This window comes from Phascolarctos cinereus, unplaced genomic scaffold (assembly GCF_003287225.1).
Source record: "Phascolarctos cinereus isolate Bilbo 61053 unplaced genomic scaffold, phaCin_HiC Scaffold_3;HRSCAF=262, whole genome shotgun sequence".
Taxonomy (NCBI): Eukaryota; Metazoa; Chordata; class Mammalia; order Diprotodontia; family Phascolarctidae; genus Phascolarctos; species Phascolarctos cinereus.
The window spans coordinates 123,996,124-124,020,547 of NW_027555736.1; the positions used below are offsets into that span (position 1 = coordinate 123,996,124).

The 24,424-nt window shown below is 38.7% G+C and overlaps 1 protein-coding gene across 2 annotated transcripts in view; it reads left to right on the top strand.

The window, feature by feature from the left end:
• The window catches only part of SV2B (synaptic vesicle glycoprotein 2B), a 165,961-nt gene that overhangs the window by 82,416 nt on the left and 59,121 nt on the right, over positions 1-24,424 (top strand). The gene's annotated exons all lie outside the window — the stretch shown is intronic.

Consider the following 24,424-nt stretch of genomic DNA (forward strand, 5'->3'; position numbering starts at 1 on the left):
TCAGACTCCATGGTTCTTTCTCTGGACGTGAATAGCATTTTCCAGCATGAGTCTTTTGGAACTGTTTTAGATCCTTGCACTGCTGAGAAGAGCTAAGTCTATCAAAGTTAGTTATCGCACAATGTGGCTGTTTAGAAACGTTCAACAATGTTCAACAGGAATGTGTACAACATTCTCTTGGTTCTGCTCACTTCGCTCAGCATCAGTCCATACATGTCTTCTCAGGTTTTTCTGAATTCTGCCTGCTCATCATTTCTTACAACACAATAGTATTCCATTACATTCATATAACACAACTTGTTCAGCCATTCCCCAATTGATGGGCATCCCCTCAATTTCCAATTCTTTGCCACCACAGAAAGAGCTGCGATAAATATTTTTGTACATGTGGGTCTTTTCCCCATTTTTATGATCTCTTTGGGATACAGTCCTAGAAGTGCTATTGCTGGGTCAAAGGGCATGCACATTTTTATAGTGAAGTGGCTTGAATCCATACTGATATTTTATAATTGGCCGAGTTGCTCTTGCCCTGCCCTGGATAAACAGCTGCATGTCCTCATAGGATCGTAGATTTGGAGCTAGAAGGGACTCCTCAGAAACCATTGAGTGTAATGCTTTCATTCTACAGATAAAGAAATTGAGGCACAGAGAGATTAATTGGCAGTCTTTGGGCTACATAGCTGAGGAGTAGCTGAGAAAGGATTCAAAATAAAGTTTTCTTGACCCGTGGATTCCAAATCCAGCACTCTACCAATTTTTACCACCTAGCCACCTTCTCTTCTCAGTTTGTTTTCCCTTTTTATCATTATAACCAAATGTATTCTTTTAAAAGGCCTAGTTCATCTATATTAATTTGAAGCAGTGGGTATGTACCTGTGTGGGCATGAATAGAATTTCCTGCTTCCTCCACCACAAAAAGTGGCTAAGTGGCAAATGTTTAAATCAGGGGTGGGGGACCTGTGGCCTCAAGGCCACATGTGGCCCTCTAGCCCTTTGATGGATTGGGCCACACTTGGGGACCTAGGGGGCTACAGGTCCCCCACCCCTGGTTTAAATTTATAAAGGTGCTTGGACTGTTAAGCATGCTTGTCATGAAAAAGTTTTGAAGCCCTGATATAGTGACTCTCTAACTTTAGAAAAGACCAAAATTAAACTGATTGAGATATATTCCATTATTGTCCATTCCTGTATCATCCTTCAAGAAACTAGATCTAATTTTTGGTATTATTCTAATGCAACATAGCTTACTTTCATAAATGATACATAAAAAGTGAACACTTCCAAATGGCAATGCTTTCTTCTTCATCTGATCTCAGGACATTTTATATTTCTTTTGTGAACTTATATGCTACTTTGTATCATATTTATCTGTGTAAATATTTTACTAACCCATTAGACTGTAAGCTTCTTCAGGGGAGGGACTGTATCTTGTTTATTTTTATACCTCCTCAAAAGCCTCCAGTGCTTTTTCATATAATAAGGTAGTTGAACAAGTAACTGTCTTAATAAAGTCTTTCCTGAACTTCTAGTACCACCTCTCCAAATAATCTTGTATTGATTTTGTTTATACTTATATTTTACATGAAAGTTTATTTATTGTTTATTGACTGACAATAAAACAGTACATCTCCATTGACAGGGCATGGTTATAAGAACAATTGACAAGCAAAAAAAAAAAAAGTTCATAAACATAAAGCCCTGGACCCATGAACGTTACTTTTCAAACCATTCGTTAACAGTAGGATATATGGTTTTCTTCAAGTAATTAATCAGATATGAGTTCTTGAAGGAGGATTTTATCCATAATTTAATGTACTTATCAGAAGATTCTTTCTCTGTTTCCAATAGATTTATTCCCTGGTTTTATTGTTGTATGAAAATTTTGATTTTCTTTTTATTAATCCTTATCATTTGGGGTTCATGGCCATTTCTCCTAGTTAGGAGGTTATTGAGCTGGCTGCAACTTGTCCCATGCGATATCAAAAATTAACTTAAGATCTCACATGTTTCTGAGATAAGAAGCCAATTTGACTTGCTTTGTTTGTAGAAGGATCCCAAATGGATCTGACACTGATTATCTTTGTGAAGTGTAAATCTCTCCTCTCAATCAGCCTGTTTTAGACACTCTAAATGTAGTTTAATCTGCAATTTGATTTGGTTTACCTATAGAGTCTTTTTGGCTAAGGCCATTTCCTTAGAGGATGTATGAGGCTATGATTCTGTTGAAGCCCTTTTCAATTTTTATGACTAAAGAGGATGTACAAGATTGCTGTATGATTAAAATTTCTTTTTCTCTGCTTCTGTGATGTAATTAAGATCTCTATAACTTTTGTCAGAATCCTAATCAAGGTTCTGAGTTATTTCTCTGAACTTTGAACCTATGCTTAAGCATAATAATAGAATCTCTACATTGTGATAGTATTATTTGGCAGCAGATGCCTATCAGTGGGAACATATTCATGTAATAATAATAAAATCTTCCATCCTTTTGCTCTTCCTTCTTTCCCTCCTCCTTTCTTTTCTTTCTTCCATCCTTCCTCCCTCCTTCCCTCCCTTCCTTCCGTTCTATTCTTTCTAGTCAATTCTCAGTCCAGCTTATTGTCTTTGTTTAGGATCAGCCACAGATATATGTATATTTATAGTAGCTCAGTAAACCTATCCAAATTGCATATCATAGTCTGGATAATAGACCCTTTTTCCTTAGAGAAAGACATTATTTATAAATAAGTGAGGATAATAATGAGACCATTTTGTATTTTTAAACTATCAGAATGTAAATGATTGATAAATATCAGACACATAATATAATAATATACCAAAGTGATAGATCTAATTTGGTTTTTTTATATTGCTTTATAAATGGGTTGCACTATCCTCATTTATTCACAGTATCATAGGTTCATTTATCTAGAGCTGGAAGAGACTTCAGAAGCTATCTAGTTCAACTCTCTCATTTTGAGGTTGAGACTATTGAGGTACAGCAAAGTTAAGTGGGCTGCCAAAGGTCACGTTGGAAAGTGGTGTCTGAGGTGGGTCTTGAACCTAGGTCCTCTAACTCCTAAGCCAGTGCTCTTTCCACAATACCACACTGCATCCTAACTCCTTTACTCATTTATTCATCCAGCGAGCATTTTTAGTGCTATCTGTATTCTAGGTTCTATGCCAGGTACTGAAGCTACAAAGACCAAAAATGAGAGTTCTAGTTCTGAAGGAGAAAGGAGAAGCCAGAACTAGGGTAATGGTCTGGGATTACACTGAGAGATGGATGGATTAGAAATCATTGTAAGGACAGAATTGTAGGAGATTGTAGTCAGAGGAATTTCACAATTCTTGATTATGGAAGTTATGGGTGATGATGAGAGCTAGGATGTAACATTGGAGGATATGGAGGTTGTGGGAGGTGAGGAGGTTGATAAACTGAGGGGAAAGCATATGTCAAAGAGGGTAGAAGTAGTCAGGGGGAAGGGGGGGTAGATCTTACCACGTATAGAGAACTTTCCTCACAAGCACCCTATGATGTAGACAATTGTGGGTATTATTACTATTTTATAGGTGATGAAACTAAGGCTCATGGAGATTAAGTGATATGCCCACAGTTGTACAGCTTGGATGTAGAAGATTTGGAGAAGAAACTCAGCTCTTCTGATGTTAAGCATTGCATTTTATATTATAGGGGCAGCTAGGTGGCCAAGTTGATAGAGCTTGGGCCTTGAGTCAAGAAGATCTGAGTTCACATTCAACCTGAGACACTTAACTAGCTATGTGATCCTTGGTAAGTCACTTAACCTCAGTCTGCCTCAGTTTCCTCTTCGGCAAAGTGGGGATAATAATGGATTTCAGTTATGTTATCTTCCCAATGAGGCTGTTGCTAGTTGGTCACTGTGCTCCTTTCCCAGAGGTTATGAACCTGAAGGTGCACAATTCCTCATTTGCAAACCCTGAAACTGAACCCAGGAACCCTGTCACTTTAATTACAAATTATATTTTGGAACCTCTGTATTTCTTGGAAATCAAATGTCTCCTCTACCTTGTAAACATGAATTTGTAACCTGAAGAACTGAAAATATGTAAAGAAACTTTATTTAAAAAAAAACAATATTGAAAGTATTTATGTTTATTTAACGCCCTATATTACATAGGCTTTCGAAATAGTACTTCCCCCAGGCTTCAGATTTATCATCTGCTAGTTTTTATGCTATATGCTAGCTTCTCCTCAGTCCCTTTCCCATTAAAAGTGTTTTTCCCCACAAATTTTCTTCTTTTTGTGTGTAACTCTAAAAAGCCACCAAGTCGAATTTCTTAGTCCTTTGGGTGATGTAGCAGATGTGGACAGGGAGGGCTGGTCCACACCTTTCCCATCATCAGGGTTCAGGGTTCCCCAGCATCATAGAACTGCAGTCTACCCAGGCTGCCCTCTCACCTGTAGCCTTAGACTTTGCTGGTGTGGATTTCATAGGAACCTGGGGACAGGGCAAGCTGCAGCTCAAGGTTTCAGATGCTGCTGTGGATGGGACTTACTAACCGGGACTCTGGAGGCCTCCTGGTCAGGGAGAAGGAGGTGTGCAGTAACCTTCACCTAATCCCTGAGAGATCTGCACAGCTGGGGCCAGGTCCTGGGGTCCCTAAAGAAGTGTTCTGAGCTCTGGACACAGCAGCAGCAGCAGCAGCAACCGCCCTTCCTCAACTACTCCTTCCTTGACTTTAAGTGTTTGCCTTTAGTGTTCTGTTGTAAATGGCTACATGCTCACTGGATTCTGATAACAGAGCTCTAAAATTTTGTGAGTTTCCTACTGGTTGAAGAGGAAAAGAGTAAACCAGCAGTCTTCCTTCCTTCCTTCCTTCCTTCCTTCCTTCCTTCCTTCCTTCCTTCCTTCCTTCCTTCCTTCCTTCCTTCCTTCCTTCCTTCCTTCCTTCCTTCCTTCCTTCCTTCCTCTCTTTCTCTCTCTCTTTCTTTCTGGAAGGTGGCTGAAGCTCATTTCAATTTCTTTTGTTTTTTAATATTAATAATAATAAAGTCAGAATTTCTCCTTGCCCAAGACAGATGAATGTTCTACACCACCTTCATGTTAAGGCAGAAATGGCAATAGAGCCATAACTTTTACACCCACTGCATTATTTTCCCTGAATGCTACTCAGAGTGCAGAGCAGCCCAGAATAGATGTCTTCTCTGACATGTAATGTTAAACTTAGGTTTAAAACCCAATCATCTCTGGGACTTGAGGCTCTCTTAATGCCTCACACTATTTATTCCATTATATTTTTTTCTGGAAGATGAAAAATGGTGCAAAGCTATTGGTTATTTTTTTTCCAGCTACTAGCTGGAGGCTTCTCTTATTCACTAAGGCATCTGTTTCCTAGGCAGCTGTGTTTACTGAGCATAGAGTCCTAGATCATTTCAGGGGAAGGTGTGACTTGGGGAAGGGGCAGCATGGTAGAAGTGAGCAGATTGTGGGAGGCAAGCTTGGAGGGACCAGTGCAAGGCAGAAGCACAGTGCTTGTGGGGAAGGGCCCTTATGGCTTCAGGGAGCCTTTTCTTTATGTCTATTTCTGTGACCAAGGAGGGCTGGCCTTGTTTTGTCTTAACATTTGTAAAATCGGCCTTAAAAAAATGGAGCCTGCAAACCTCACTTTAAAAGACACAGACTTCCTTTGTTTCCTTCTCTTTCTCCTGGGGAAAAGCAGATGGTTACTTCTTCCACTGGTTTAATCTATTCCGGCCCTCTAACCAAGAGTCATACCATAGCCAAATCATCACTGTAAACCCTAAGAGAGCTTCAGAGACATCCACAATCTTGGGGAAATGAAGAAATATTGTCAATATATCATGAGTCCATATTTCATTTTTCCAAAGCTGCCTCACTTCTGAATTCTGGGAACGTGGCAGACATTGATAGCAGTTCAGAGCCAAGGAACTACAGATGTTCATAATTGGAATGGACATTAAAGATCCTTAATTTTATAAATAAGAAAACTAACATTCATCAGAGGGTAGTGACTTGCCCAAGGTCGCACAGTGTGATGGCAGAGCTGGAAGTGAAATCTAGAATGCAATAAGCCTTTAAAAAAAAAGAATTAACTGCAATTGTGTAAATTATATAGTTGTGATTGAGGACAGTAAGCCTGTCCTCCAAAGAAAGAAAATATTTGTCCATAAAGTCCAACAAAGTCTTCATAAAAGTCTTATAAAAAATGAACTTAAACATCAATTTCAATCTCTTGTTGCCTCTCTGTCTGTGCCAGATGTAAAAGCTTATATTCTAAACACATATTCTTCTGTTTCCCAGTTAAGCAGAAGAGCATAGAATAATATAAATAGTTTATTCTTCTGGGAATTTACCTGAGGGACTGGACCACAATTCTGGGCATAGCTGAGGTAAATCTCAGGCATAACTAGTAGTTCAAACCAGGCCAATGCTTAGGCCAGGTCAGGTGACTGATAGTGATGTTAGCCAAGGGCAGGTTGGATATGGATTGGGTTAGGTAATTAAATGGCTAAAGAGTCAAGAACATGTAGGTTGTGTTCAGACAGGTGGTTGGTATCAGGGATGTTTGATACTCAGGGAGTAAGGTTCAAGATAAGCAGGATCAGATGGTTAATCACAGAGACAAAGGATTCTGGCCTTCTCCCCATCCTTTTTAAAGAATTGGTAGAGGGGTAGCTAGGTGTCCCCGTAGATAGAGCACTGGCCCTGAAGTCAAGAGGACCTGAGTTCAAATGTGGCTTCAGACACTAGATGTGTGATCCTGGGCAAGTCACTTAACTATATCTTTCTTTCTTTTCTTTTCTTTTTTTAGGCAATTGGGGTTAAATGACTTGCCTAGGGTCATACAGCTAGTAAGTGTTAAGTGTTTAGTCTGAGGCCGGATTTGAATTCAGGTACTCCTGACTTTAGGGCTGGTGCTCTATCCACTGTGCCACCTAGCTGCCCCAAGTCACTTAACTCTAATTGCCTTCTCTCCCCCCCCCCAAAAAAAAAGAATCAGTAGAATTTTGTTTGGACACGATAAACCCTTTTGAATAAACATCTAAATACTTCACCAAGTACCGCCACCTCAAACAGGTCACTGTATAAAATTGCCTAATGGTAGTGAATCAGTAAGTTATCATAGCAAAAGGACTTTTAAACCTGAATGTACTAGATGTGAAAATGTTGAAGTCCTCGCCTGCTTTTGTAGTTTGCTAATTACAAATAGAAAAGAAAGATGTGTGTTTCAAATTTATTCATTTGGTACCAACAATATTGGAGGTAATTAGGTGGCTCAGTGGATAGAGTGCTGGTCCTGGAGTCAGGAAGGCCTAAGTTCAAATCCAGCCTCAGACACTTATTAGCTGTGTGACCCTGGGCAAATCACTTAATCTCTGTTTGTCTTAATCCACTGGAAAAGGAAATGGCAAACTCCATTGTCTTTGCCAAGAATGGACATGGACAGTATTGGTGTGCTATGGTCCGGGGGGGTCACAAAAAGTCAGATGTCATTGAACAACAAAAACCAACAATATTATCTTTTGGTGGAGCAGTGGGTAGAGTGCTGGGCCGAAAGTCCTGAGTTCAAATCTGTCCTCAGATACTCACTAGTTAAGTGACTAGGGCAAATCACTTAACTTCTGTTTGCTTTTGCTTCCTCAACTGTAAAATGGGGATGATAGCACCTACCTCAGAGTGGTTGTGAGGGTCAAATGAGATAATATTTGTAAAAGCACTTAGCACAGTGCCTGGCACATAGTAGGTACTCTGTAAACATTTATTCTCTTCTCTTTTCCTTATTATTTATGTTGGTATTGTGTGTGTGTGTGTGTGTGTACACACATACATATATATTTGTCTTGTTATTCTTTACCTACATCAGTTCATATGTCAGCCTGTTTTTTATGAATTCATATCTATTGCTCCTTACGCCATAATAATATTATATTTATAATAATAACATTATACTTATATAATAAATTTGTTTGCCATTCCTTGAATTTGGAAACATTGTGTTTCCAACTTTTTGTTATTACACAGAATGCTGATGTGAATATTTTCATATGTATAGATCTTTTCTTGATACTATTAGCCTCTTTGCACTAGTTATTATAATAGCTAATATTTGTATAGTGCTTTCAGTTTACAGAGTGCTTTACAAATATTCTTTCATTTTATCCTCACAACCCTACAAAGCAGGTGCTATTATTGTTCCTATTTTGCATAGGAAGAAACTGAGCCAGAAGTTAAATGACTTGTCCAGAGTCACACAGGTAGTATCTGATGGCTAATTTGAACTTAGGTTTTTCCGACCCCAGGTTCCAAGCACCATACATTGCACCACCTTGCTCCTTCTGTTACAGACCAAGTATTAGTCTCTGGATTAAAGGCTATGAATGATATAGTAAATTTCTTTCATAATTCATAATTGTTTTAGAGAATGGTTAGACTAATTCACAACTCTACCAGCAGTAAATTAACATGTCTGTCTTCCCACATCCTCTCTAATGTGGAATTTTCTCATCTTTGCCAACTGTAGAGGTGTGAGGTAATACCTCAGAGATGTTTTAATTTGCATTTCTCTGATTATTTGTGATTTTGAACAATTCTTCAGATGGATATGAATTGTTTGAATTTCTCCTTTTGAAACTGTTCATGTCCTTTGTTAACTTATAAACTACTGATGGCTCTTATTCTTTTAGATTTGTGTCAGTTTGTATCTGTAGATGTCAGACTTTTAACTGAAAAATTTAATTGAAAGATCATTTCCAAATTTATATCTTTTTAACATAAATATTGTTTCCAATTTTTCTTCTCATTCTAGCTGTGTTGATTTTGTTTCTATGACATTTCTTATATAATCAAAATTATTTTTCATTTTGTAATGTTTTATTTGGTCACCGGTTATGAATTTCTTGTTCCTTTTCTTTGTGTTATAGCCTTGGTCTTCAGTCAGGCCCTTCCTCCTAACTTAGGAGAGACAATGTCTGGGAATTTCAGAATGGGGAAGTCTTTGATGAAGGAGATCAATCTGTAGAGGCATAGGAAGGAGCTGAGTTGCATGATTACAGAAGAAGCTAGGGTCCAGTAAACATAGGAGAACTGGAAAAGGATATTAGTGGAATTAAAAAGGCCATGGCATGATTTGTTATCTTTGTATCGTACTGGTCAGTGCTCACTTTTGTTCATGCCTTCTAGGATAGGAGGAATATCTACCAGATACCCTTGCTGTGTGGGTTGGACTTGCTTTTCCTAAGGACCTGTCCCACACAGGTGAAGCTAGTTTTTCCTAAGTCATTGAAACTGTCCTTGAGACTTGATTTCCTAAGATGCCAACATACCTTCCTGGTCAACTGACTAAAAAAAAGTCAATGCATGAACAGTCAGGAGCTCCTCCCTAAAGCTTCTGATTGGCATACCAGCAGCATGACCAACACTGGGGATCTGTGCTTAGGTGAGTCAGCCTGTCTCCATGTTATGGCTGAGTAAACTTCCTTTTGTTAACTGCTAAATGATCTATAATTGTCTTATTTCATTCTAATTTTGAGCCTGAGGTAGGTGTCCAGCCTGAGTCATGTCTGACCTAGTAGACTCTTCCTCCAATGGGTGAAGTTCTTTTAAAGTGCCCCAGTGTGGCAGCAGGGCACATACAGTATCAAATAAGGATTGAGTTAATAACTGAAATATTTTATCTTGTTGATTAATTAAAGAGAGCTCTCTAACAAACTAATTACAATTTTATCAAAGTAGGTTATGGATCAATAGACTTTTCTATATAGCAACAATGCAAACCAGTGTCACACTAATAATACAAAAAGTTTCTATTTGAAAAAGGGCACTTGTAAATAATCTTGCACCAAAGCCCTGCTCTGATGCCTTATGTCACCATGGAGGTGGCTTTGGCCTCTTGAAGTCTGTACTAATGTAGCACAAGCTCTGGCAGCTCCTGCAACTCTAGAAAAGCTTCATGTGATGGGCCCAGACATTTGCTGTCCAAGAATAGCCTCTTTTGTAGAGCCTTATCACCAATTTGGCTGCAGGGTGATGGATTTTTTTCAGGCACAGCAACTCTAGCTTTCTATGATGTTAAGGAGGGGGTTGCGTCCTGTGTTAATGAAAGGGGCACTGCCCTGAAGGAATTAAGAGATCCTTGAAAGTCTTAAAAGAATTGAAATTGCAATGAAAATCAAAAATCAACAAATAATTTTGTAGCACTTTGCATTTACATAGCACCTCTATATGAATTATCTCATTTGTTCCTAAAAATAAAATCTGCTCTGGTACCATATGACCTGTGTCCACATCTCACCTCCCACAGTTACTACTTTATAACCTTGGGCAAATTGCTTAAGCTCCCTAGGCTCTTCAGTTACCTCATCTGTGAAATGAGAAGGTTGTTCTAAGCTGTCTCTGAGACCTTTTCTAGCTGTAAATCTTATTTATGATCCCATGAATTCTGTGAGAATCAACTGCAAGTATTATTATTATCCAGTTTTTCAGATAAGGAAATTGAGCCCTATGGTCTATCAGTCAGTCAAGAAGCATTTATTAAGCACTTACTAGGTACTGTGATTGTTGGAGATATGAGGATGAGTATAAGACAGGCCTGCTCTTGAGGAGCTCACAGTCTAATGCAAGTAATTATGTGTAATCAAGCTTTACAGGAAAGACTTCCTATAGAATGTAGGATTTTAGTTGGGTCTTGAGGGAGGCCAGGAGGTGGAGATGAGGAAGGGGACCATGCCAGGCATGGAGGACAACCAGTGCGTGTTCCTGGAGTTTGGAGATGGAGTGTCTTGTTTATGTGACTTCTTAAGATCACAGAGCTGCTAAATGGTTGTGTCAGGACTTGAAGTCAACCCTTCTGTCTATAAACTTCAATGCTATTTCCCCCTTGCCCCTCTGCTGGCCCACTGTTGGCCAAATTACTAGAAAACTTAAAAACTAAAATAATACTATTTCAAATAAAAATAAAAATAGGTAAATCTTCTTTCCCCCCAAATCATAGGACCTATCCCTGAGAAAATCTGGTTTTTATCATTTCCTTACTTGTTATTGTCATGGCAATTATTATTGAGTTGTAGCTGTTATACAAACAACTCTTTTTACTTGTATATATATATTGTTGAATTAATAGAATTATAGTTTAGAGCTGTAGGAGATATTGAAGACCAGCCCAACCCCTTCATTTTATAAGAGGAAACTGAGGCCTCAGCAAAGTGAAACTTTGCAAATTTTTCTACTCTTCCAGTTTTTTATTTACTCTTACTCATCTTGAATAATGAATGGAGGCATATTTATTTCTCCTTAACTTCCTAGTACACCTCAATTTAATTTAAACTTGCTGCACATAGGGTTCCAGCTTTTGGTAGAAGTGCTTCATTTTTCTTTTAAAGTGTTTGAATCCAATTTTGGGGAAGAAATCCATTTCAGAAAAGCATTTTTCTGTATGATAATACATTCTTACAAAAGTCAAACGACATTACTTTAAGAGAGTTGCAATCATAAGATGCAAAAATGAACAAAATGAAACTGTCATACAAGATTTTCCAGAGGTGGAAGTAAACATAAGTGGTGAGTCCATCAATGTCTAGTCCTGGGAGTAACATTATAAAAGAGACATTGACACATTAAGGGAACATTTCCAGAGGAAGTTGACCAAGTTGGTGAAGGTCATAATAACAGAAGTAATAATCACTCTCATTTATATAGTGAGCACTTTTAGGTTTGGCATGGGTTTTTCCACACAATACCTCATGACAAAAAATATTAACATCCTTGTTTTTTTGGATGAGAAAAAAAGAGGCCCAGAGAGACTGAGTTGCTAGGGCCACACAGCTAGGACCTATCAGAGCTAGGAGTTGCATCCAGATGTTTTGCCTCTAAGACAGGTGCTTTTACCCTTACTTTGTGCTCCCTGCCCTGTGAGGAATGAGTGAAGGAACTGAGGATATTTAAAATTGAGAAAATGGGGGCATGACAATTTCCTCCTCCACATATCCCAAGAGCCATCATGTAGGAGATATAATAGATTTGTTTGGATTCATTGGAGAAGAAACAATGGGTAAGAATTGTAGGCAGGGAAATTTCAGATGCTTTAAGGAAAAGGACTCAATAGTAACCACTAGAGATTTCTGAAAACGGAATTGACTGCGTGTAGTAAGGTCTCTATCACAGGGCATTTTTTTTGGAGACAATTGGAGTTAAGTGTCTTGCTTAGGGTCACACAGCTAATAAGTCTGAGGCTGGAATTGAACTTTGTTCCTTCTGATTCCAGGGCCAGTACTCTCTGCACTACACCACCCAACTGCTCCACAGAGTATGTTTAAACAGAGGCTGAATCATCACTTGCCAGGGCTACTGCATTAGGCTGGGGTTTGGACTAGTAACCTCTAAGTTTGGGAAAATATTGGCAGGTGAAAAGCTTAAGCACATGTAAATTGACACAATTAATCAACAAATGTTAAGAGGAATGGTTAGCCAAGTTAAGTCCCTGGGAGGCTATGTGGTACAGTGGAAAGAGCACCAAATTCAGAGACACAAAACCTGAGGTGAAATTTTGATTCTGCTACTTACTATCTGAATTTGGTCAAGTCATTTAGATTCCCTGGGCTTAATTTTTTTCCAACTGTAAGATGAGGGGATTGGGCTAGGTGAACTCTAGAGTTTCCTCCAGCTCTATAGCTAGGATCCTTTGATCATATCTAATAATAAAGGAAGGCTTGGTTAGGTACCACTAGTTTACATAGGCAAGGAGTAGAATAGAAGAATGTCGTAGAAGGAAGGAGCTGATAGAAATAGAATTTAGAAAGTGAGAGAGGCAACAAGATTATTAGGAGTGAGCAGGGTAGGTAAAACTCTAGTCTTAGAGGAGAGGATCTTTGCTTTTTCCTCTAATTTATACTTCTTGAGTAGTGGGTCCTAGGCCCATAGGCATTGATTGTAGCAAAGAGGAGGAAGTTTATTGAGATGCCTAGGAACACATTTAAATATAAGACCTTGCCTGGTCTTGGTAGTATGGCATAGTAGAGGGAGTTCTGAACTTGGAGTCAGGAAGACCTTGATTTGAATCCTACCCTAGACACTTAGTGTGACCATAGACAAGTTTATTGAACTTTAACTATAACTATTTAACTATATCTCCCACATGATAGCTCTTGGATATGTGGAGAAAACTATTATGCCCTCATCTTCTTAACTTATAAGCTTCGGTTCCCTCATCTGTAAAATGGAGGGAAAAATAGGATGAAAACCACAGTGTTGCTGTGAGGCTCACATGAGATAATGTGTGTAAAGTGCTTTGTAAACTTTCACGTGCTATAAAAAGTAAGTAGTAAAAAAAGTAGTAAATGACTACTATCGTAATTATTATTAGTAGTAGCACAGTTACTTTCCCTCCTTATCAAACATGTGCTGGCTTTTGTCAGCTTCCGTTGTGTACTTGGTGAGTGACTGCCTAGCCTTGTTATCACTTCTAAACCTGAGCTGTGCCCTTTCTTCTTGGCCATGAGCAGTAATATCATCTCACCTTGAACTTTATTGAGAAAATTGAGGTTATTCATTTTGAGAGCTATCTGTCTCCTCTACTCCATACTCTAAGACCCTTCTACATTGGTATCCATCTCCTTTGCTTCAGTATCTGAAAAAGAAGTAGCTTTTCTCTTTGACAGGCTTGATTCTTTTATTTGTGCCCTTGATCCCTTCCCTGACTTAAAAACAAGCAAACAAACCAAAACCCTGCATTGGCACCAGTTAATTCAGCTAAAATATTTGATTTGAGAGCTACGTGTTGCAGGAGGGTGAACATCTGAAACTACCCTTTTGGAATCAGACCATCCAGTTCCCATGTTTTGACATTCATGTATAAGAATGGGATTCCATTTGTCTGATTTTCCACATATTGCCTTGAAATTGACAACATTTTCTCAGGACTTTGGAAGGAACATGATCATTAAGTGTATGCTTTAGTGTAGAGAGGAAAATATTTTCTTTCTAGCCTCTAAACAGTAAAACAGTGCAGGTAATTTAAATGCTAAATATTTATATGACTTTTGCATTTTTGCTAATTGCATTTCAGCATTCAGGAGAAGAAATGCTAGGAAATATTATGGATTTGGCTTCAAGCCCGTTTGTCTTAAAGTACAGATGCAGAACATTTCCTTAATGAGTATGTTTTATAACCTGTGTTCTGACTCCAGATTGTCCTCATGGCTTTAGGGCAGGGCTTTGGGCTGCTACTCAATCCCTGCTAGGAAAATGCAGCTCATGGGGGTGGAGATGGGCATGCTGCTTGCTGAAGGAATTGTCGGTCATGCAGAATGAGACAGTGAAGTACCATCTGTTTCAAGGATTATTCAAATAGTTGTTCAAAAATTCTGATGAAAATATCCCTGAGTTCTTCTCCTATGAATTATTCCATTTTCCACTCTGCCCACAATTTGCTATTTAGGGGTATTTGGGGGGAATTATTTGGAGAAAAGGCAATGTGATAAAAGACCAGTCTTTCTTGAATTTTTCCCAGTCCCTAACCCTTTTGCATACAATGTGTGTTTCTTTGCTCTCTCTCTCTTTTCTGGCTCCACACAACTGAACATAGCTGTCCTAAAGATAATTTCTGAATTAGAGATCTGTTTCAAGTCTATCAGTTTGGCGCTCCATTGGCTCTGTGTTGGAGCAGGGCAGGAATCCAACAGGAGACTGAGAGATTTGAAAATTCAAAGCACAAACTGTCCTGAGATCATATTGGTAGTACTGGTTCTGAAAGGAGCACTGAATTGTATATATTAGACTATTGACTGGTGTTGTGTATCTTTCAATTCTTTATAAACATCTTAAGTGTTACCTAATTATAAGATTAGTACTTTTTTAGGCTGGCTCAAAACATGAGCAAAGTCAATTATGAAGGGGATCTATTACAGGAAAAGGAATGTAGGGTGCCTCAACTTACAAAAAGGTTATTTTCCTCAAAATTTAATGTGTGTATTAACAGTTTGGAACCCTGAATTCATTTTCTCATTTAAGCAATGCTATACCTAAGAGTCAGGTTCCTAGGCTAGCCCACAAAGCTTATTTAACCCACAATATACTATAATGTTATGAATAGGTGCTAATGGGAACCTAATGATGATGCATAATTATGTTTTCCGTGGGGAAATTCATTCAGAGTTCAACGGGGGATGTCAGGGATTCATCTCCCCTACTTTGTATCCCTACACCTCCAACCTCTGCACTAGAAGTAGAGACTCTCTCATTTCACAATTTCACACCTAAAAGATGGTGGAATAAGGGACTATTAGAGATTCAAGTTGCCTTGGAAGAGGATGTTGGCATGACAATGTGAGTAGGAGAGCAGAGGTTCCAGGGGATGTAGACCCGAACCAGTACCAGTAGCTAGCTGATTGTAAGTGCAAGGTGCTATTATCTGAAACTGAATATATATAATAAGTGAATTGTTGGAACCTTATCTGATTTGCTAACCCGCTAACGGGGTGATCTGCCTGGATAGAACATGCTGTTTCCTTGACTGTCACTGGGATCTGGTGAATTTATTATCTCCTCTCTACTTTATCCCCTTGTCCTACATCATCATTGCCTGGTGAATTGGTACCACTTACCCTTTGGAGTTTCTTGCTCTCTTTAAGTTTTGTTTATTTTCTCTATGTACTTTTATAATGGATTTTGTCTCTAGATAAAATTAGGTTCATTTTCATTATATTGAGTGAATGAAAAAAAAAAGAATGGATGGTTACTGTAAAGGAGGCTAGACTACACAGTGAGAAAAGGAAAAAGGGAACTCATGCCCTAGATTTAATCACAAGCCTAGTCTCTCTGTGTCTCTGTCTCTATCTCTGTCTCCCTCTCCCTCTCATTCTCCCTCTCCCTCTTCCCCCTTTCTCCCTCCCTCTCTCCCTTCTCCCCTGTTGCTTCTCTTCTCTTCTCTCCCCTTCCCCCCAACCCCAAACAGCTTACAAGATATATGACCTTGGACAGGTCCCAGTTTCTCATCTATCAAATGAAAAGGTTGGACTAGCTTAGTCCAATAGTAGTCTGTTGGGCTAGACCATGGTGTCTAGTGGTTTGATCTAGTGGTGTTGAACTCAAATAGAAAAGGGGGCAGAGTGGGGCACTAACCTGTATGTAATGATCTCTGTGGGATGCATGTTGACTTAGAAAACCATATATTAATATTATCAATGTTTCACTGTGGAGGCTGCGAGGTGGTACAGTGGATAGAGCATCTGGAATATTCCTGAGTTCAGATGCTTACTCTCTGTGTGACCCTGGGCAGGTCACTTAATCCTGTTTGCCTCAGTTTCTTTATCTTTAAAATGAACTGGAGAAGGAGGTGGCAAACCACTCCAGTATCTTTGCCAATAAAATGCCAACTGGCATCCCAAAAAGTTGGGCACAACTAATAAATGATTGAACAACAAATGTTTTATTGCATTTTTATTTATTTTGTTAACTATATCCCAGTTACATTTTAATCTGATTTGGGTGTACTGGGGAGTGCTGCCTGCTGGTCATGTGTTTGACATCTGTAGGCCAGATAATCTTTAATGACTTTAGTCTCCAATACTACGAATGGGGCAAGATAACAAAGTCCAAATAAGGATTTGAGATTTGAGCCATTAGGGAGAGTGGGAATTAGAGAAGGCATCATAGAGAATATTATACATGATTGGGCCTTATAGAACATGTTGGGTTTCAACAAATAGATGTGGGACAGGGATATTATGTGTCTAGGGCAAAAACAGAGGCAAGGAATGGTAGGATGAGTTCATGAGCAGCAAGAGACCATCTGGGCTGGAGATAAAGGGGAATAATATGTGATAAAATTGTTTCAAAAGGTAAACTGGAGTCAGATTTTAGAGGGTCTTGAATGTCAGGTTAGTAAGTTTGGACTTCATTCAGGAGGCACTGGCAGCCACAGAAGATTTTTGAGCTGGGGAGTAACAGAACAAGGTAGGCTTATTATGAAGATGAATATATACAACTTTTAAGTACTTCAAGGCCCAGTTCACTTTTGGTCTTTCCATTGGAGCAGACTTAACAATGCTGGCTGGATTGTTCAATACCCAGCCTTGTCCAGGGAACTTGTTCCTTTGACTTTTGTGTCCAAACTAGAAATGTCAGCAAGATAGGGAAGAAAAAATCCACAATTTTTAGCCTGAGGAGGTATGTAGAAGGGGCTGTGTTTTTTGTCAGTTGCATTTTATAACTGACATGTCACTTGAGAGTTGCACTTGAATTCCTTTATTTATTTGGGATTTTAAACTATTTGTTTGTTTCTGATTTTAAAATCACATTTTCAGCCAAGGGAATTGCTTCAGGGCAGGTTTTATTCCAGGAAGAAAAAATAGCATCTGAAATATCCGGCAGGTAACAATATCTTTTCTCTGGCTCTGGGAGATTGAAGTCAGTTTGAAACATCACCTGTCAATAAAATGCTACCTTATAAGTTCCATTGCATGCCTTGTGCACCTCCAGATTAATTTGTGCCTGAAAATACTATTTCATTTAGACAGATTTTTTTCTTTAAAAAAAGAATACTGCCTCATAGGACAAAAACAAACTACTCAAAGACTATGAAGTCTGGCTACAAAACAATCTTTTATTGAAAGGAGAAGGCAACCATAGAAGTAAAGTGGGATGGTTGCAGGCAGAGCCAGACCTAGGCAAAATAGTGAAGTAGCTTGTCTTTGAAGCACACATGCAGAGACTGAACTAAAGCTTTGCCTTTGCCTCAGGGCTGGAAGTTTAGCTCCCACTCTCTGGGACCCGCCCTCAGCTCATCTCTTGCCCACTCGCAGAAAACTCAGAGTATACAAACAATGCCACTTAGAGCTTTTCTCTCATCCCAAGCCCTCCCCTCCCATATAGAATGGGAATACTGTCCTCAACCCCTCCCCCAAAGAAGGCCAGGATATTTAGATAGTTAAGACAGCATTATTCTCCCTTTTCCCACGTCTCCCCACATTAGCCCCACAGCAAAGGTGTCAGTCTCCGCCAGGGCATGTTCACCCTTGCTCCTCTCCATGATTGGACAATTCTTTTCATGGCAAGGGGCAAGTTTCTTCTTCCTGATAACTGTACTCCAGGTGACCCTTCCCCTAGTTGCAAAAATAGATAGTTATGGCTCTGCACTCCATCCACTTCACTACTTTAGTCATCTTACATTAGATATGCCTTTTCTGACTCATGGCTCCCAGACTTTTCCGATTTCAGCTACAGTCCTTATCCTCTCTGGTTCTACTGAAACCTTTGTCATCCCAACTTTCCCCTGAGTCAGTTCAAATAGCAGACAGTAAGTAAATGGATTTATGATAAAATATTAATGAAATGGCTAGAGGGTCTTGACATACATATTTATCTGCCAAATCAACCAGTAAGTACTTAGTAAACACCTGCTATGCATCAGTCACTGTGCTAGGTGCTAGAGATAGAAACACAATAAATAAAATGGCCCATACTCTCAAGAAGCTTACACCCTAGCAGGGGAGATAACAAAGAGATATACACACATGTATATACACACATATATGTATATATACATGTACTTATATACATATAGAAGTGATTAAATATGGATATCTATATACCTATCTTGCTCAACAAGCATTTATTAATGTGCCTGTGTTGTGGTTGTTAATTGGTTGGTTATCCTTCATTTTTGAAGAGGACCAATGACATCAAAGGTGATGCCTTGTATGTGAATTGGATTTAAGTGAGGCAGAACTGCACAAAGTATCAGCCTTATTCTCTCTTCCAGAGTCATCAGAGCCCAGTGGCAAGACAAAAGTCAGGACATAGAGCTTCTTGAAGCCATAAGTGAGAGTTGAATGTCAGGTGGACACCAAAGGTATATGAGCATCCCTGAAAAGGGCTCAGCAAACTCTCACACCAGAGATGCTAGTCCTCTTTGAATACCCCATACACCTATGTGCTAGGCACTGTGCTGGATATGGTAGATACAAAGACAAAGGAAACAAATCCCTTTTTCAAGGAGATTATGATCTTTTAACAGAGAGTAGCACAATGTCTTGAAAAATTGTGCTCAATAGATGTTTTTTTGAATTGATGTATGTATTTTAATTATAGTCTTTTGAAAGATGGTGAAAGATGAAAGGTGAAGACCTTTGTTTAACCTAGTATATTAGTAATTCTAGTATTAGAAAAAAGCCTAGTGGTAAAGAAAGGAGGGTAAATTGGTGCAATAAATATTTCAGGACAGCTGAGATTCTGTGTTGGTTTTGCACTTGTGACACTTGTGACACTTTAGCAAGTAGTACAACTCTGGAGGGTGCTTTCATGAGTTCTACTGGCCAGTTCTATGTACTTCCCATTCATTACAAAGATAACAAAACACCAACTTTTGTCTAAATCTCCCAGATAGCTGAAGGAAAGTAACTATGTGACTCTGGATTATTCAGATTACCTAAAATTCCTTTTAAAGTTGTCATTTCCCCTAGTTCAAGGATAGAGTTACATAGAACCTTAGAATATAAAGGCTGAACTCATTTTGAATTTCTTTGACTTCACCATGCCTCCATCACCCACCCCAAGCTTTCTTTTGTGTAATATCTTCCCCTGTTAGACTGCAAGGTCCTTGTGGGCAGTGACCATCTTTTTTTTTTTTTTATATGTATATCTCCAGTGAACCTAGGTAGCACAGTGGATAGAGCACTAGGCCTGGAGTGAGGAAGACCTGAGTTCATATCTGACCTCAGACACTTATTAACTGTGTGACTCTGGGAAAATCACTTAACCTTGTTTGCCTCAGTTTCCTAGAGAAGGAAATGGCAAACCACTCCAGAATCTTTGCCAAGAAAATCCCAAATGGGGTCATGAAGTCTTGGACATGACTGAAATGACTGAACAACAAATCTCCAGTGCTTAGCATAGTTTCTGATAACATAGTAGATGCCTAATAAATATTTATTGACTATTAATTAAAACTACTTAAGAGATCATCCAACAAGTAATCGAATAAAGAATCCCATTAATGTCATTCCCATAATTGGTAATCTAGCCCATACTTGTAGACCTCCAGTGGTGGGATGGGGAATTCACTATGTCCTATTGCAATCCATTCCATTTTTTTGACAGCTCCAATTAAAAAAAAATTGCTTTATAAAATTATTGAATTTAGCACAGTGTTTAGCACATAGTAAGCACTATGTAAATGTTGTTGTTATTATTATTATTATTATTATTATTATTATGTCTTTTGTTTTTACCCAGCCATCTTTTCCAAATATATCCTTTCTCTTCTGATGAGAGGGCCAGGCTTTTAAACAAAGAATAAAAGAAAGAGAAAGGGTGGGAGTGAAAGAGATAGGGAGAGGAAAGGAGGCCAGCAAAATTAACCACCACATGCTCTAAGACAGATGTTATATGTAATATTCCACAACCTTAATCCCTCACCTATGAAAAAGAGGGAGGCAGGTACACTTTGCTCCTTTCTTCCAGGGTCAACCTTTCTGGTTATAACTCCATGGCATTTAGTTTCTGTTTTGACAGTACTGTTTAGGAACATTTACCTTGTGTTGAGCTGCAATCTGGCTCAATGTAACTTCTTTATTCATAGTTTCTAGTCAGAGATGTGCTGGTAGATGTCTAACATCTGACTCATGGGGGAAAGATTTTAGGTATGACCCATTTTAAAGTTTAATCTGCATTATTAACATTTTTCCATCACTCTGAGTCTAGAAAATCAACAAAACTTTAAATCAAGTCCTGATTTGTACTGTTTGCTGATTCAGAGGTTCAAATTCTGATGCTGAAAATTTAACGATTAGCTCTCCAGAGCTGCTTCAAGTGGCAGCAGCAAAGCCCTGGCTCTAGCTTTGCCCTCCTCAGACAAGAAAAATAGGTCCAAATCCAAATATAATTATAAGGTTTGTAAAACAATTACAAAAATCTCCCTCTCCTCTCCTCTCCTCTCCTCTCCTCTCCTCTCCTCTCCTCTCCTCTCCTCTCCTCTCCTCTCCTCTCCTCTCCTCTCCTCTCCTCTCCTCTCCTCTCCTCTCCTCTCCTCTCCTCTCCTCTCCTCTCCTCTCCTCTCCTCTCCTCTCCTCTCCTCTCCTTTTTTCTCCTCTCCTTATCTTCTCTTCTCTTTCTGTGTGTGTGTGTGTGTGTGTGTGTGTGTGTGTGTGTGTATTCTGAGTCTGAAAGAGGTTAAAGGACTTGCCCAGAGACAGTAATTATTTGAAGCAGGATTCAAACTCAGGCCTTCTAGACACCAAGTCTGGCTCTCCATCCAGCCTGCCACTTAGTTATTTTCACAATTATGTTGTGTGTCCTGCTCCCATTAAAAGGAGGCAGAGGGGACACTACTGGATTCTTAAACTGCTATTGTGTCCCTTGCCACCTTGTAGCTAATTGGGGAGAGAGCAGAGGACTTCTAAGTTGGGGCTATGTATCCCCAGGCATCTAGGGTGGTATTTTTATTACGTGATGCTATTCACACATCACATCATATTGTACCTTGACATTTATAAAGTGCTTTACTTAGATTACTGAGATAACTAATGAAATTAGGACACAGAAAAGTTACATGACTTGCCTATGGCCATATAACTAGTAAGTATACAAACCAGGATTCAAATCCAGGTTTTTCTGACTTCAAACCTAGCATTGTCTTAGAACGTAGTTCTACCTTGGACAAAATGGTAAAAGGTTGGATGACTCCAATTGAGAAAAAAATAGAGTTATAATATCAAGAGAAAGTGGTGCAGAGAAAGCTGTTGTTACCAGTCCCAAAGAAGTAACTGACGCTCAAAACCAGCAAAGTAAACCATTCCGTTTTCATGTAGACGTCACCTAGTGTATTTCAGGAATCTTAGCAGGTGGTTAAAACAAATGAGAGCCAATAATACATTTTATATTCTAGGAGAAAATAACAAATAACAGCCATCACTGAAAGGAATTATTATGCACTCTCAGCCATCTCAGATATTAACTTCTTTTTAATGGGTGGCTAAGGAACAAAAGATTGACCGCATTGAGTCTGACTCGGAAGCAATGATCGTTATGAGACAGCATGGCTTCAGAGAGAACAGCCAGATTAACCTCTTTTCTTCTTCTTCTTTTTTTTTTTAAATAGGGTTACTAGACTGATTGACCATGAAGTTACTGTGTATGTAGTTTACTTAGCTTTCCATGAAAAATTTAACAGACTCTTTCACACTATCTATGTGGCTATTACGGAGACCTATGGGATAGATAATAGTATATACAGTGAAGTATGGAATTTTCAAATTTTGTCCACATCCATTAATTCACCCAATCCCTGCCACACACCTAACAATGATAGCGAGGTATTATGGTGCATGAGGTATTCAGGGAGGCTGCTTGCTGAGCCCCTTTCAGGGCTGCTCATCCATCTTTCACCCAACTCTCACCTGGGGCTCCATGAAGCCATAGCATGTACAGTGGCCACGTCCCAGCAAAATTGTCTGGGCAGATGGGCTAAACCAGATTGAGCCAATGAATAGACATTTAAAATCTATCGTAGCTTTAGTGGTAGGTTTAATTCTAGTGCTTAGTCTTCAGGGATAAGCACAAAAGCTGCTCTCTAATTGTTCAGTGGTCTAAGGTCGTAAACAGGTAATTCTCAAGGGAAGAGTTTCAGACCACCTATAGCCAGATTTATGTTTATAGACCTCTAACTCTTTTGTAGTTATTAATATGTCTATCATATATTCCTGATTCATAATCCAAACCAGTTTTATTATTTATTGTAATCTCCTCAAGTTTAGAGTTTGAGAGGTAGTATAGTATAGTAGAACACTGTATAGTGTACATATATAGGTATAGTACATAAAATGTATAATGATATAATTCTATATTCTATATAAATTGTGTATAGTATATGCAATTATATGTGTGAGTGTGTGAGTGTATGTATACACACACACACACAGCTGTGATTGAATTTAGAAGACATGAGTTCAAATACTGCCTGATATACTTTTTGTGATCCTGGGTAAATCACTTAACTTCTCTGGGCCTCAGTTTCCTCATTTGTAAAATGAGATAATAATGCTCATATTATTACCTCCAGGATTGTTATGAAGAAAGTGTTTTGCAAGCCTTAAAGCATTATACAAATGTAAATTTAAAAGATATATAGAAGAGCTTTGGGTATAGTATAAAAAAGGCTAGTGTGAATGCCAGTCTTGTGGAAAATATGTACTGTTGATTTCATGGCATTCCAACATAAGATGACTCCAGTATGTCAATGCATTCGTAATCCTGTCAATGTGAGTATTTTCCCCAATGATGCTGATTCCAAGTCACTCATGACTATCCATATTGTATGACTTGTTCACATCCTTCAATAAGTTCACCATGGCAGGTCCATCTATTGTGCTGAGGGCTTTTTAAAGTTCTCCTGACATTGGGAAGATATTAGTGGTTCTCCTTCACTCTCATGAAAGGACCAGTCTAATTTCTTTTTTATTTTTTGTTCATGCATTTACACTACTTCTCCTTCATAATTTCTTGTTTATAATGTGTTATAGCTTGCTCACACTCACCACGTTTCTCCCCATTGCCCTTTGGGTTCAAGTTCAGTGTTTTGGAGATTATAGCATTTCACAGTTTCCAAAAATGTGATGCCATGGTGGCCCTTAGAGGCAGCGAGGTGGTGCAGTGGATAGAGTGCTAGGCCTAGAATCAGGAAGACCTGAATTCAAATTCAGCCTGAGGCACTTACTAGATGTATAGTCCTGGGTAATCTCTGTAAACCTCAGTTTCTTCAACTATAATATGGGGATAATAATAGCACCTATCACCCAGGGTTGTTGTGAGGATCAAATGAGGTAACGTATATAAAACACTTACCATGCTGCCTGGCACATAGTAGATATTTAGTAATTGTTTATTTCTTTCCTTCCTTCCTTCCTTTAAGCCAACTCAGTAATATAAATTCTTTAGATGTGGGAATGGTTATTTCTGGGACTTTGCTATTATGAAACAGAAAAATCCTAGGAGAAATAATAATAGCATTTAGAGGAGTCTATGAACTTCAACTATCAGATAGTTTGCATGAACATATACTTTCCTACATCTTATATGGAAATGGCTATTGGCTTTGATTAATAAACGCACAGAAATAAACATTTTCTCCAAGAAACTTGTTAATAAATAGGAATCCTTTCAAAAGTCCATGGCACTCAGGATTAAGGTCTAAAAAGAGCCATATATTAAAATATATCACTCATTTCATTTTCATGTAAGATTTGGTCTTCTTCGAGAAAAAATTTTAGGGCACAGCTAGGTGGTGCAGTGGATACAGCACCACTCCTGGAGTTAGGAGGACCTGAGTTCAAATGTGACCTCAGACATGTAACACTCACTAGCTATGTGACTCTGGGCAAGTCATTTAACCCCAATTGCCTCATTAAAAAAAAAGTTTTTTAAACTTCTCTCCCCCTAAAATACCCCCTCCT